This window comes from Puma concolor, chromosome D3, assembly GCF_028749965.1.
Source record: "Puma concolor isolate L17-30 chromosome D3, mPumCon1.1.hap2, whole genome shotgun sequence".
Taxonomy (NCBI): Eukaryota; Metazoa; Chordata; class Mammalia; order Carnivora; family Felidae; genus Puma; species Puma concolor.
In genome coordinates, this window is record NC_141678.1 from 29,968,470 (window position 1) to 29,984,146 (window position 15,677).

Genomic DNA, 15,677 nt, shown 5'->3' on the forward strand with positions numbered 1-15,677 from the left:
TGCCTGACAAATTGCAGGAACAGCAAGGAGGCCAGTGTGGCATGATTACAAGGAAGGCTGGGAGGCGGCAGAGGGAGCCAGAGTGTCCTTGGGGCCTTGCAATTTGTGCAGAGCATCTTGAATTTTGTTCCAAGTTTTCAAATGTACCCGAACATCATGTCGACATATCTTGTTCCTTCTAACTTTCTACGTATAATCAACCAGGCTCTAACCACTGAGCTCATGGCTCCGTGTGTGAATAGACAGCATGGTACTGGCCATCCGGGTAGATGGATGAACATTTGGGCAGGTCCCATTCCTCCTTCACAAACACTGGCCCAGGGAACCCCTGCGCATCTCTGGTGCACACAGCAGACCTAGAACTGCAGGGACACAGGGAGTCTCTATTCCTGCAACCGCGGGGACATGGGATGTCTATGTTCACTTTTGCTATGAGCTGCAGCCAGCTCTTAGGAGCAGCCGGACTAATTTACTGCCTGGAGACAGGTCATGGCCCCACTCTCCACGTTCGTGCGCTTCCTTGGATTTTTTACGTTCCCAGGTTGCTGCCCCCGCGGTGTGCATCACCCCCTCCCCCTCCTCGGGCCCCGCCGCAGCACTGGGAACCCGGGTAAAGCCCACTGGCGTCAATCGGCAGTCACTAAGTCCCGCCGTCCTTGTCCTCATTCTACCCTGCCTAATATGACCCTGGATTCTGGAACTTCAGTTTCCCGTGGCCTCACTCGGAATTCCCTGAGCCCTCCCCGCGATCCTGGTCTCCGCTCCTTCGTGTCCGCGCCCTGGAGCCCCCACCTGAGCATCTAGCGAGGGGACAGAGACCCCTGGCGACCGAAAAGGGTAAGGTGGGTCCAGGAGCCCGGGTGGGGCTGCCAGGGGCTAGAGAGGGATGGCGTGGGGCGACCCTCGGAGAGCACAGAGAACCCCGGACCACCTCCCTGGGACTCACGCTGTGGACAGAAGCTGGGCTAGCGGTGTGCCCAGAGGGGGGCCCTCTCCGGATCGCCCCCCAGTGTGGGCAGGGCAGCCCGGCTTCTGGGGTTGAAGGCAGGAGGGTCCTGGAGCTCAAGGAACACCTCTTCCTCTCAAGCTGCAGACCGTCGCCGGCCCCGCCCACTCTCCCACCAGGTTCCCATCCTGCCTGGGGTTCTCTTTCTTAGCCCGAGGTTCTTCCGTGTATAGTAAGGGTCCTCCCTTGGCTCCAGCGGACCAGTGAATGAGAGTGAAACAGTGTGAGGCTTGGACAGGAGGGTGAGGAGTCAAGAAAGTGCTTGTGTGAGGGATTGTGTGTGGGGTGAGTGTTTGTAGGCGTCTGGGTGTAAGCAAGTGTGAATGTATGTAGGTGATGTTCATTCCTCTCCCAGCTGATTCACATATACCTCTTTCTCTTCCCCTCAAAGAAAAACCAGAGCCGCAGAGAAGTTTGTGAAAATTAATAAAGGCAAACTTTCCTGAAATGGAGTGGCAGCAGCTCTCAAGACTTACCACTAGACTCAAGGGTTGTCAGTTACTGATCCTCAACAGAAGCATCAACAGGAAAGAATCATCAATTATAGGCCTCAACAGAGAAAGCTGGGCATTGTATCTCCTACAAGAAACTGACCACCCAGCTACTCCGACAATGAGAAGCCTTCATCACCCTGAACACTTGTCTTTCTCCAATGATCTCCTTCAAAACAACCCCTCCCAACTTCCTCCTTCTCCATATGATAATGTTTCTCTCCTTTGTTGGACTAGCCTATGGTTGTTTCCCCAGCTTGAATTGCAGTATTCTGGTATTCCCTAATAAACCCATTTTTGCTGGGAACATGAAATGCTTTTTTAAGGTCAACATTACTTGGAGATCAGAAGTAGGATCCAGAGAAGACCCCCCCCCCCCCACCAACAATTCCGAGGCTGGTGAGCAAACAGGTGATGGTACCCGCAGAGCTCACTGCTTTCTTGTTGAGTTTGAGGATAAGTCTCTCCTGGATTTGGAGCTCCACTTTCTGCATTTTGAGCTTTCTAGGATTCATTTGGGATTGATTTTAGAGCTTTCTTTGTTCTTTCTGAGAGTACTCATTTGGACTTTGGTCCAATTTCCTATTTATGTTATTTTATTATTATTATTTTAAACGTTTATTTATTTTTGAGACAGAGAGAGACAGAGCATGAACAGGGGAGGGGCAGAGAGAGAGGGAGACACAGAATCTGAAACAGGCTCCAGGCTCTGAGCTGTCAGCACAGAGCCTGATGCGGGGCTCCAACTCACGGACTGTGAGATCATGACCTGAGCTGAAGTCGGACGCTTAACCGACCAAGCCACCCAGGTGCCCCTATTTATTTATTTTAGAGAGAGAGGGCAAGTGAGGGAGAAGGGCAGAGAGAGAGAAAATCCTTTTTTTTTAAATTTTAAATTTATTTTGGGAAAGAGAGAGTGCGCATATGTACACAACCAGGGGGAGGGGCAGAGAGAGAAGAGAAAGAATATCCTAAGCAGGCTCTGGGGCTTGAACTCACCAACGGTAAGATAATGACCTGAACTGAAATCAAGAGTTGGATACTTAACTAAGTCACCAGGTGCCCTGAGAGGGGGGTGGGGGAGAAAGAAGGAGGAAAAGAGAATCTTAAGCAGACTACACCCTCAGTGCGGAGCCTGATGTGGGGCTGAATCCCAAGGCCCTGGGATCACAACTTGAGCCAAAATCAAGAGTTGTAGGCTCAACCGCCTTAGCCACCCAGGTGCCCCTGTCCAGCTCCTTTTTAGAACCAGCTATTTCTATTGAAACTGTCCTAGCCCTTGGTCTGATTTCTTTTGGAACCAGACTGTGCCTATTAAAACTGTGTTGTTTATGAATTTTTCTGCTCTAGATAAAAACCTCTAAGAAATGGGGTCCCAGCCCTCAAAATGCTTTAAGAGGGCCCTCCCCTTCTGGGACCCTGGCCAGTTTTATCTTTAAAAACTGTGCACATTTCTCATGCACATTTCTAACTAAATGGACTGACTTGATCAAAAGTAATTTAAGGACACCCATGGCCATTATGGAGAATTTGAGGCCACTCTGGCCATCATGGGGATTTTTCAGTCTCTCCATACGTCCTTTTCTCAAAACTGAATTGGGCAGCCATGCTTCTAAAATTGTCAAAACTGAATGGGATGGTGTTCAGTTCTATTTGGATTGGTTTTTAAGCTTTCAAATATTATCAGGAATCTAAAATTATCTCTGCAAAATACAGTTTCTAGGCTGCGACAAAGACAAAAAGGCATCTGAGGCCTGTTTTCCCCTCCCTGTTTTCTTTGTCTCCAAATACACAGCAGCCATTTCATCAGGCCCCACTTCGGGTGCTATCTTCTTCCCCTCTGCACCACCTCCATCTCCTCTATTTCCTCAGTTTCCCCATCCAATTATCCTGCCCAAATGTCCTGAACCTCTCCTTGCTCCATCCTACTTTGAACCTATCAGAACCTGCCCCTTTATTTTATTTTTTTAGTGTTTTACTTACTTTTGAGAGAAAGAAAGAGAGAGAGGCCAAGCACAAGCTGGAGATGGGCAGAGAGAAAGGGAGACACCGAATCAGAAGCAGGCTCTAGGCTCCAAGCCGTCAGCACAGAGCCCAATGTGGGGCTTGAACTCATGAACCGTGAGATCATGATCTGAGCTGAAGTCGGACGCTTAACCTACTGAGCTACCCAGGCACCCCAGAACCTGTCCCTTTAAAGTCAAACCTTCTGAGGATCCAAATTAATGCCAAATATCTTCCGTTCCCGGGACTAAGGCCAAATTTGGAGCCATAATCAACGTGTTTCCTAAAGTGACTGAGGATCCCCATAAGTTTGCTGAGGATTTTAATAGAGTTGTTAAAACTTACCAACCTCATCTCTCAGATTTGGACCAGTTAATCCAGTGTTTGTTGGTGAGGGGCAGGCCAAACATTGGGGGATGAAACTTGCCCAATGGGAACATCCTGAAAGAGAAAAGCAAAACCTAACTTTTGACAAAAATGTTAGAACACTAGCTGAAAACCTCCACTGAGCTTGTACAATAGCTTTGCGTAAGCTTGTTGATTGGAATGAAATTCAGACTTGCTCACAAAAATTTGATGGATCTGTTTGTGACTATTGTAATCAACATTTGTTTGTTTTCAAAGAATATTCTGGTCTTCCTTTAGATGTTGAAAACACTCGGGTCACCTTAATGCCATGTTTATTAAGGGGCTGAACTGGGATCTTTCTCTTTTAGTTAAAACAACCAGGATGCAATGGAAGACTATGTCCTCTCCAGATATAATCAGTTTGACAAACCAGCTTTCACACCCCAGATGAGACACCTAGAAGAAACACTTCTAAAATTCTTAATTTTCACCTCTCACCAGTGGAGGCCCCCGGACAAAACCAAAGGCCTCATGGTCTGTGCTGTTACTGCAGAGACCCAGGACATGGGGGAAAAGATTGTTACAAAGTGAAGTGTTCCAGATGCCTTCAGCCCTCTAGTCAGCTTCTCCAATGTCCTAATTCCCAAGGATAGGGCTCTGCCCAATCCTCCTTCTTAATTGTCTCAGAGAAACAATGCTCCAGATTGGCAATAAATCTCTCTGTTGTTATTTTAATTTAAGGTTATTTATTTTGAGAGAGAGAGGCAGAGAGGGGCAGAGAGAGAGGATCCCAAGCATGCTCCGCACTGTCAGCACAGAGCCCGATGCAGGGCTCGATCTCATGAACCATAAGGTCATGACCTGAGCCAAAACCAAGAGTTGGACGCTTAACCGACTGGGCCACCCAAGTGCCCCTCTCTGTCATTGTTGACCCTGGAGCTACACTCTTGGTACTCAACCCCACTGCTGTAAAGCAGCCTCTCCCTCAGAGTACTAAAGCAGCTCAAATACTAGGGGGCTCTAATAAATCTCTAAAGGTTCCTGTCTCAAAACCTATCCCCTTTTGCTAAGGTGCTTTGAGAGATACCCATTCTTTTCTTCTTAGTTCCTCTGCTCGTAATCATTTTGGGGGCTGAGATTTCTTTTTTAGGGAATGGGGGGGGGGGACAAGATTTATTAGGAAATATCAAAGGGGAGAACTAGTTCTAGAATTTGACAATGGTAATAAAAAAAGCCAACCAGGGGCGCCTGGGTGGCGCAGTCGGTTGAGCGTCCGACTTCAGCCAGGTCACGATCTCGCGGTCCGTGAGTTCGAGCCCCGCGTCGGGCTCTGGGCTGACGGCTCAGAGCCTGGAGCCTGTTTCCGATTCTGTGTCTCCCTCTCTCTCTGCCCCTCCCCCGTTCATGCTCTGTCTCTCTCTGTCCCAAAAAGAAATAAACGTTGAAAAAAAAAAATTAAAAAAAAAAAAAAAAAAAAAAAAAGCCAACCAGGTCAATTAAATGACACTTTGACATCCTTCATTTTCTCTATCTTGGATGGGAGGATAGCAGAGTCTGGGGACACTGAAAATGTGTCCCTATTGAATCACTTACCATCCCCTTTAAGGGCAAAATCTCCACAGTGAACTTCTTTCAACATTCAAATAGATCCCTGAAACCTCTCCCCCAAATTAGTCAATACCCTATAAATAAAGAACCCTTCAAGGCATCAAGCCCATAACAGAAGATTGTAAGGCTCAGGACCTCATTATCCCCTGTTCTAGTCCCTGAAATACACTTATTTTACCTGTGAGGAAGCCCGTTGGTGGAGACAGAGGTTTGTCCAGGGCATCTGAGCAATGAATAACATTGTTATCCCTTAGCACCCTGTCTTCCTAACCCCCACCTGCTAACTGGCATCTGTTCGCCCCGAAAGCCAATTTTTTCACTGTAATTGATCTGTGTAGTGTGTTTTCAGTAATCCAGTTGATAGAAATAGCCAATATCTTTTTGCTTTCACTTGGGAAGAACGGTAATACACCCAGACAGTGATGCCCCAGGGTTTCACAGAGAATCCTTACTTTTCACAAATCTCAAAAGCTGATTTGGATGACAGAATGTTTTCTGCAGGTTCTACTTTGTTGTAACACACAGATGATTTGCTTCTCTGCTCCCTTTCCCAAACCTCTTCACAGGAAAACAATATCTACCTGTTAAAACTTTTGGTCCTAGAGGGCCATAAAGTCCTCAAAGAAAAATTGCAGTTCACTCCAACTCAGATTTGATACCTAGAGCACCTGATCTTGGAACAAGGACTACATTTGGATCTAGGTAGGCTTTGTGGCAGCCTGAAATCTGAAATTCCCCAAACCTAACACTAAGTGCCAGTTATGAGGTTTTCTTGGACTGCCTGTCTACTGTTGAAATTGGACTCGAAACTTCTCTTTTCTGGCTCAACCTCTAAATGCTTTACTAAGAAATGACAAACCTGGCCTTCTTATTTAGAAAAATTGGGACAACATAGTTTGGGAGACAAAAACCCCCATTCTTGGGCACCCTAATTATTGCCTTCCCTTTTTTTCCTTTTATGTGAGAGGGAAGGGAATACCTTTGGAGTACTTGCCTAAAAACATGGAGACAATCATTAGCCCATAAGGTACCCTAGCCAACAACTGGACCCTGTGGCATGGGGATATCCCCCATTGCCCCAGAGCCGTTCCTGCCACTGCCCTTTCGGCTAAGACTACTGAAGAGGTAATTGTGAGGTCCCCTTTAATCATTCCTGTGCCCCATGCAGTAGAAGCCCTCCTAAATTCTCATCAGTCAATACTCTTCAGCCAGCTGCCTCACTTTCTAGGGGATCCTCTTGCAGCCTGCTCCCCCTAGAACTCCTTCTTGCTGCAGTAACCTTAACCTGGCTATTGTTCCTCCTTCATGGACAAGACCCCTTGTAACAGCTTAACACTGACAGATCACCTTTTGACTCCCCATGACAGTTTTTAGCAATTCCTTTAAATTTTTGTTTACGTTTTTATTTATTTTTGAGACAGAGAGAGACATAGCATGAACAGGGGAGGGTCAGAGAGAGGGAGACACAGAATCCGAAACAGGCTCCAGGCTCTGAGCTGTCAGCACAGAGCCGGAAGTGGGGCTCGAACTCACGGACTGTGAGATCATGACCTGAGCCGAAGTCGGACGCCCAACCGACTGAGCCACCCAGGCGCCCCTGTATGCAATTCCTTTAACCACTGCGTATTTTCCAGGGTTTACCGATGGGTTTCATAGAAGTATGAAAGTATTAATTAATTAATTAATTAATATAAATAAATAAAATAAAGTATGAAAATAGTAAATATTGTGCTGGGTATGCTATTGCAACTCCTTCTGAACTTGAGACCACACCTTTACCTTTAGCTACTTCCTCAACAGGCTGAGATTTACCCCCTTACTCAAGCTTGTATCTTACCAATGGTGAACTGCAAATGTTTATACCCATATTTCGTATGCCTTTTGGGTCACTCATGACTTTGGAATGTTATGGAAACAGCAACGTTATGTAAGGTTTCCTTACCTCTAATGGGGATAAAATCTAAAGTGGCTCCTGTGTCAAAAATTTATTAGATGCCATACACATGGCTGGTAGTTCTCGTTATTGTTAACGTACCTGGGCATTCCAGACTGGACTCCCTGGAAGCCAAAGGAAATCACCTTGCTGATATTTCTGGCAAAAATGATGCTGTTAAAAAAACAATGACTAAACCTTTCTCATGGTCCAAAGAGATGTTCTCCCAAATGATCATTTGGAAAAATTGACACCCAACAATTGGCCCCAGAAAAGGAAAACCAATATTGGAAATCTAATAGTTGTTGGTTTGGGGGGCCTGGGTGGCTCAATTGGTTAAGTGTCCAGCTCTTGATTTTGGCTCAGGTCATGTTACCAGGGTAGTGGGACTGAGCCCTGCAACAGGCTCCACGCTGAGCATGGAGGTTACTTAAGATTCTCTCTCTCTGGGCCCCTGGGTGGCTCAGTCAGTTAAGCGTCTGACTTTGGCTCAGGTCATGATCTTATGGTTCAGGAGTTTGAGCCCCACATCAGGGTCTCTGCTAGCAGCATAGAGCCTGCCTCAGATCTTCTGTCTCCCACTCTCTCTGCCCCTCCTGCATGCACATGCACGGTCTCTCTCTCTCAAAAATATATAAACATTAAAAAAAAAAGATTCTCTCCCTTTGCCCCTCTACCCCACTCATGTATTCTCTCCCTCTCTCTAAAATAATTAATTAATTAATTAATTGTTGTTGGTTTGATAAAAAGAGAGAACTCTGATTTATCAGGATGATAAATAACAATTTGGCCTGTTCAGAAATTCTAGATTTCCCACTACCTACCACTGCACATGCATTAAAACATTGGTGCACTGACAAAATTATGGCATTCGTGAACCAATATTGGTGGGGAAATATTAATAAGGCTGCAAAAAATGTCTACCTCACTTGTCCCAACTGTCCAAAGTACAGTCCAGGGAACCTTGTTTAAACTGTTCCCAGACACTTTAAACTGCCCACTGGATCATTTGAAGTTTGGCACATAGATTTCATACAGCTTCTCTGGTCTCATGGATATAAATGTGTTTTAGTCATGGTTTGTAGGATTTCTCACCAGGCCAAAGTTTCCCATTGTAGACAGACCATTGCTGCTTCTACAGCTAGAATTCTGTTAGAAAATATTATCCCTACCTGTGGAACCCCTTTAGAATTTCATAATAATCAGGGAACCCGTTTTGCTGATTGATTTGCTTCAGCAAGTGTATTTGGCCAATTATACAACACTTCCATTGTACATATCAACCTCAATCCTCAGGATAGTTGAACATACTAATGGCACTATTAAGACACGACTGGCAAAAGTTGTAGAGACCCTACAAATATATGGCTGAAAGCATTGCAATCAGTCCTTCTACATCTCAGATCTATCCTCTTTGGAATTTGGAGACTCTCACCCTTTGAGAGGGTCACAAGACCTCAAATGCACTTGGCCCCTCCCTCCTTTGACCCACAATTGAAGGAGATATATTTCAATATTGTAAAGGTTTAGTTGCTTCTATTAAAAATAACCACGCTTCAGTAGAGCAGTCTTTTCACCGTGTACTCCCAGGAGATTAAGACCTTAAGCATCATGCCTTGCAATCTGGAGATATTGTCTATTGGAAAAGATACCTTCAGAAAGACTCCCTTCAACCTTGCTGGAAAGGTCCTTAAAAGGGGCTGCTAACCAACCCTTGTGCTGCCAAACTCCAGGGAACAGACTCTTGGATTCACGTAACACGTGTAAAGAAAGTACCAAAATCTCACTGGACCTGTACAGCATCTGGTGACCTGGAACTGAAGCAGACGACATCTGACACTTTCCCTTTCCCAAGATGTCCAGACAAGGCCTGTTAGAAGGCTCAAGATTAACAGAAGATTGTGCTTTTCATCTGGACCATTGAATAACTCTGGATTCTTACCCAAGTTCATGGTTTCTGAATTTATTAGACTGTATCATGGATAATACATTCAGTTCCATTTTGAGATAACAGTGCTGTTTTAAAATGTCTTTAAGGTTTTGCTGTTTTGCAAAAAGTTCATCAGCTATTGCTTCATGTTTAGACCTGCACTACATTGTCCCCAATGCACTTGGTTAATTCTGTAAGTGTGCTTTTGCAGTATTCATTATTCTGTTTTCATGACTGCTTTAAAGTGGGGAATTCCAGGAGGCATACATGACTCCGGGTTTGCCTCCACAAGGAGAACTTTTCTCCCCTAAGTTAGAATAAGTGCCAAGAAATATTTTCAGTTGGCTGTCTTCATACCTAGGGTTCTGAAACCCTAGGATCATCATGCAATTTGGAATTATCATGGAATTTATTTTACCATGGAATTATCACATTATCATATGATGTTTCATTTTGTACTTGTTGGCTGTCCAACCTTTATAAAAAGGATGTGTCCAAGAAGGAGATGATCTCCAGTGTTTACGATCTTGATAAATACAGACTATAGTTGGGAAGTGCCTGAGAGTTTTCCTGCTCCACCTCCTTGTTACTTGAACATGACCTCAGTAGATTTCCAATTTGTACAACTTCTCTACATTGTGACACATGACACCCAGGAAAGGTCCTGGCACTGAGGAACAAAAGACCACTGAAAACCTGACTCTCAGGGCACCTGGGTGGCTCAGTCAGTTGAGCATCTGACTTCAGCTCAGGTCACTATCTCAGGGCTCTTGGGTTCGAGCCTCATGTTGGGCTTTGCTCTGATGGCATGTAGACTGCTTCAGATTCTCTGTCTCCATCTCTCTCTGCCCCTTCCCTGCTCATGCTCTATCAAAAATAAACATTTTTTAAAAATTAAAAGAAGACATGGCTCTTGATCAGCAATGCTTTCAGAGAAAGATCTTCATCAAAAAGACAAAATGTGAAAATTAATAAAGGGCAAACCTCACTGAGTTGGAGTCGGGAAGCCAGAAGAGGGAAGCTCTCATGCCATACCAAGACTCAAAAGTTATCGATTACTTTTGAGTAATTCTTCTACAAAAGAAGAATCCTCAATAGGAAAGAATCAATTACAGGCTCACAGGAAAAGAGGAACATTGCATCTCCTACAAAAAATTGACTACCCCAGCAACTCAGGCAGTGAGAAATGGCCATCACCCAGAACTCTTGCCTTTCTCCAATGGACTTTCATTTATCTTTTTTTAATAGAAGTTCTATTTCTTTAAAAGTTTATTTATTTTGAGAGGGAGAGACCGGGGAGGGTCAGAGAGATAAGGAGAGAGAGAATCCCAAGCAGGCTCTGCACCATCAGCACAGAGCCCAACACGGGGCTCGAACTCATGAACCGTGAGATCATGACCTGAGCCAAAGTCAAGAGTCAGACACTCAACTGACAGAGCCACCAGGTGCCCCTCCAATGGACTTTCATTTAAAATAGTCCCTCCCAACTTCCTCTCTTTCTTTTCAATAATATAATGTTCCTCTGCTTTGTTTGCTGGACCAGCCAACGATTTTTGCCGTAGCTTACTTGTCACAGATTGCAATTCCCTGCTATGAGTAATCCTATCTTTTGCTGGTAAAATAACGGTGGCTGCCTCTTTTTAAGGTCAACAAATTAAAGTAGTAAAAACAGGTTTTATTCAGGGACTATTGGAATAGGAGGAAAGAGACCTCAGTATAGAACCAGGCTCATTTCAAATACAGCATGGGCAGGTGGGGATTTGTTGCCAAGGCAAAAGGCAAGGGGGCAGTGGATAGAAGATTACTAAGAGGGGACACCATGGTAAGGGGGATTCTGGCTAACCCGACCTAACAGGATTCTTTACTGAAGACAGGCCACGGTGATCAGACCTTACCTGGGGGATGGCAGAGGAAGAGGAACCCAATCAGAATTGAGTGTGGGGGGATTCTGGTTAGATGGACTTCAGAGAGTTCTTGCTAAAATCAGATAATAGAAGGAAGTGCACAGATGAGCCTAGGAGAAGGTTCAGGAGCCTGACTGCAGTTCCATCCAGCAAAGAGTCTTTGTCAAGATTCACACACCCATTTGATATCCTATAACTTAGATACTGAAATAGAAGATTACCCACTATTAATACATCTAGTGTTAGATTGTATGGAAATGGGGGGGCTGTTATTATAAATGCATGTAGATGTAGGGGTGCCTGTCTGGCTCAGTTGGTGGAGCATGTGACTCCTGATCTCAGGGTTGTGGGTTTAAGCCCCATATTGGGTGTAGAGAGAACTTAAAAATAAAATTCTAGGGGTATCTGGGTGGCTCAGTTGGTTAAGTGTCTTGATTTCGGCTCAGGTCATGATCTCACAGTTGGGAGATTGAGCCCTGAGTCGGGTTCTGCACTGAACAATGAGTCTGTTTAAGATTATCTCTCTCCCTCTCCTTCATCCCCGTCCCCACTTGCACCCGTGTTGGGTTCTGTGCTAACAGTGTGAAGCCTGCTTGGGATACTTTCACTCCCTCTCTCTCTGCCCCTCCCTTGCTCGTGCTCTCTTAATTTCAAATTAAATATTAAAAAAATTGTTTTTAATCTTAAAATAGATATTCATATAGAAACAAGAAAGACATGCCAGTAAGTACTAACCTACTTACTTGGTTAGAGCTGGTGTTTATTGTTCCCACTGCCCATTCTGTATTCCCTTTGCCCTCAGCAAGCACCTCAGCTGGTCAGGGTTACTTGTCCAGTGGGGTAACCCAAATCTCCATTCTTGAGGGTCTAGGACACGAGCACTCCTGCTTGAAGGAGTCGGGAGTAGTTGGCATTAACTGTCATCATGGGATGAAGGTACCCTGAGGTCCTCAGAGTTCCAGACACATTCCTTCCAGCCCCCAATACCTGACAGTCAGACCAATCACCCGTGCCCAATTGTTCACTGGTATGAGATGCCCACAGTGGCCAAGGGGGTGGCCTCTTGTGTGCTTGGAAGAAGCCTGCTTCTCTTGGGAACGAAAACTGCTAAACTAGTAGAGCCCAAAGTTGGGCTGACATTCTTGCTGGTGGTGTCCCAGGCTGGTGAACCTTGGTGAGGGGGGGTAAGCAGCACCTCAAACTGGTTTTCTGGTTACATGTTTCTGGTTACTAGCATCATTGTGTTGTATTCCAAGAACATAATTTACACTTCAGCCCTTTGACATCTGCCGATTCTGTTCTTTATAGCCCAGCATGTATGCACTTTTTGTTTTGTGTGCCTTGGAAAGAATGTGTGTTCTGCACTCAGCATGTGCTGCTCCATGGATGACTAGGAGGTTAACTGTCTTGTTCAAGTCTTCTCTAGCCTTTTCCATTCACAGCACACTTGTTCTGTTAGTTCCTGGCAGGGATGTGTAAAAATCTGGTAGCACCCATGCATCCGGTAGGAGTCCCCAAGCTTGGTTTCCTGTGGAGATGGAGGTTGGATGCCCAGCAGCTGCCTCCCCTCTGGCTTCAGACCCGCAGAATGGCTGAAGCAAAGGTGAGAAGGAGATGCTGGATCTGCTCCTGTGGAGAGGCCAGAGGGGAGGCAGCTGCTGGGCATCCCATAGGCTGGTGTGCACCCCACAGGTAGGTGGGGTCCTGTTTCTCTGATCTCTGCCAGGCAGACTCCCAGCACCCCCTGCTTCATGTCAGATACTTAGCCCTGGAATGCACTGAGGTCTCAGACAAGGAGACCTTGTCCGCTGCTGCCCTGGACAGTTCTCCTCTGTCTCTATGGATTGGCTGGTCTCTTTGTCTCCCTCCCTGTCACTCTCCTGCTGCAGGTACTATGGGGAAACAGGCTCCTGCCAGCATTCTCCCCTTCAGTGCCTGAGAACACAAAATGCCAAGGACTTCTGTTGTCATCTTGGAACTGATTCCGGGCTCTCCCTGCTTCACTCTTCTATGAACTAGCCTTCCCTTGAAATTCCGGCTGGGCCCTGGCTCCATCATAGTGGGAAGAAACCAAGGACCAGGTGAGATTCAGTCACTGTGAGAGTCTGAGATTTGGTTGTCCTGGTCAGGGGCTAGGCTGTGGAGGGTGAGGGCTCAGTCAAAACTATAGTTAGGGTGCTTGCAAAGTCATTTTTAGGAGGACTGTAAATATGCCAGGTGTTGAGATGATGTGAAAGTGTCATAGTGTGACATAAAGGAGAATAGTCACCCTATCTTGGACCCACTCTATCTTCTCATTCTCCACTAACCAGAGTGCTGGCCCTGACCCTAAACTTGGTCTTCCTCCCTGGTTCAGCTGCACCTGACACCTAGAATACAGCACAGGGCTGGGGAAGGTTGTGTGGGGGAGGGGAGCCTGGCCTTCTCAGAATAGCTAATCCTGGAGAAGGATGCCCCATCTTCAGCCCATGCTCTTTCCATGGGTGGGAGATGGGTGTACCCTTAGGGACACCCTTCCACCAGAGGAAGGCATGTTCCAGAACATAGGGGTTCAGTGTGGCTGGAGCATGGAGGGCCTGGGTGAGGAGGAGGGTGTCACATCAGGAAGGGCCTACAGGCTGGCCTCAAAACTTAGGCTGACAGAAACCAACAAGGGTGTTTGAGGAAGGTAGTGACCCCATCAGAGAGTAGAATGCTTACTCTGACTGCCAAGGGGAGAAAGCCAGGAGGGGAAGTCTGGCCAGTGGTAGGAGGCCAGAGGGGGTGGTGCAGCAGGCCAGCAGTGGATGGCAGCAGCCCAAGGTGGGAGCAAATGACAGGAAGAGGTGGCATCAAGAGATACTAAGGGCAAGACTTGGGGGTGGGGGGGCGGTGGTGGAAATCAGTGAATGAGAAGGCACAGCAGGAAGTGGTTTCTAGCTCTTGGCTTGAAATCAGTCTGGAGAAAAGAACAGGTGATAGAGAGAGGGTTGAAAAGCATTCTTGACATGCAAAACAGGCAGGAGTAAGTCTCTTGTGCACATAGCACTTGCTCCACAGCGCAGTGTGGGACCCGGTGGCAGGTTCCTCCCCTACAGGGCTGTCAGATAGAAAGGAAGATGGGCAGAGAGGCCCCTGTTGGAGACCTCCAGGATGGGCTATCAGAAAGGAAAGACCTTGGGCTTTATTTATAAGACCAGATAAAACCTCACTAAGCTCCAAGAAGGCAACTAACTCTACACCCGTTTCACTCCCACCATGAACCCAGGATAGCTCTTCACTTTTGGGGGTGCCTGTGGTCCTGGGAGACCTATCCAGAACCACACAAGGTGCCACTTCCTTTTTCTTGAAGATGAGGCAACATGAAGGCTACATAAGGAGCACATTGTTACTTGGCTGCTTGTGACTCCTTCTCTCATTTCTGGTGTGGACCTGGAAGACCTAAGTGAGGTGCAGGGAGCAGAAAGAGTAGTGCATCCAGTTATCTCTGGGGAAGAGAAGAGTTAGCCTGGCTAAGGGTGGTGGCAAAAGGAAGACACTTCACTTGGGGAGCTCTTGTAAGAGCCTTTCACAGGTTTGCAGGTTGTCACCAGGTGCTCTGGACCTCAGAGGGAGGACACCCCCCAGGGGGGAGGCCACAGACACTGGAGGTCTTCAGCATGTGCCCCCAACCAGCATTCGGAGGACTGTGCAATTGTATGGCCTGTACTACAGGAGGGATGGTCCATGTCCTGACACCCCAATTCCACACTCACCAGGCAACCTTCTGATGCAGTTTCCTGGGCTATTAGATACTGAAGATGGGGTTCTCCATCCAAAAAGGGCTTCTCTTTTCCTACCCCCAGTAAATCTGTGCATCAACATTCTGGCAAATATATATATTCACCTTGTGTAATGTTGGCAAATGTCAACTTGCCCCTCAAGGGCTGAGCAACTCAGCAACTTGCCCCTCAAAGGCTGAGCAACTCAGCACACTGAGAGTATATGGTTTTCACTTCGGCTGGTGGTGACTAAACCACTCTTCACCTTGGAGAAGTCCTGGCAACAAGTAACCAAGGCTCCAGCATAACATCCGGAATTGTTCTTCCCTATGGCTGCCAGGTAGATCTAACACTAATTCGCCACACCTTTGGTAAGTCATTGGCGTCAGTTTCCCCATCTGCCATTCTTGATCCTTTGCAATTATGACAGTGCTTTTCTCCCACCATGGAGAGGGGGAAAGGGAAGGCTGACAGGGAACCCACCTGGGACAGACGGGTGATGGGGATGGAGATTATGAGATCAAATTACCATACAGGTTCACTCAGGGAGCATGGGACGGATCTGTGATGTCTAATTCTCGCTATATCTGGCAATATTTTCTAAAAAGCAAAGCACCTAGGTTATGTTGAAAGAACGCTGGGAGTAAGAACAGAAAATTAAAGAAATCTTTCAAAACACTAATAGTATAAGAATCTTCTATGTCCCCAGTTTG

The 15,677-nt window shown here is 46.4% G+C and overlaps 1 long non-coding RNA gene across 1 annotated transcript; it reads left to right on the plus strand.

Annotated features, from left to right (window-relative positions):
• Positions 1–626: 626 nt before the first annotated feature.
• On the plus strand, positions 627–1,811 carry LOC147575465 (uncharacterized). The gene is made up of 2 exons (XR_015242716.1): positions 627–837; positions 1,398–1,811. It is a non-coding gene; the product is annotated as an uncharacterized LOC147575465 (long non-coding RNA).
• Positions 1,812–15,677: the final 13,866 nt, after the last annotated feature.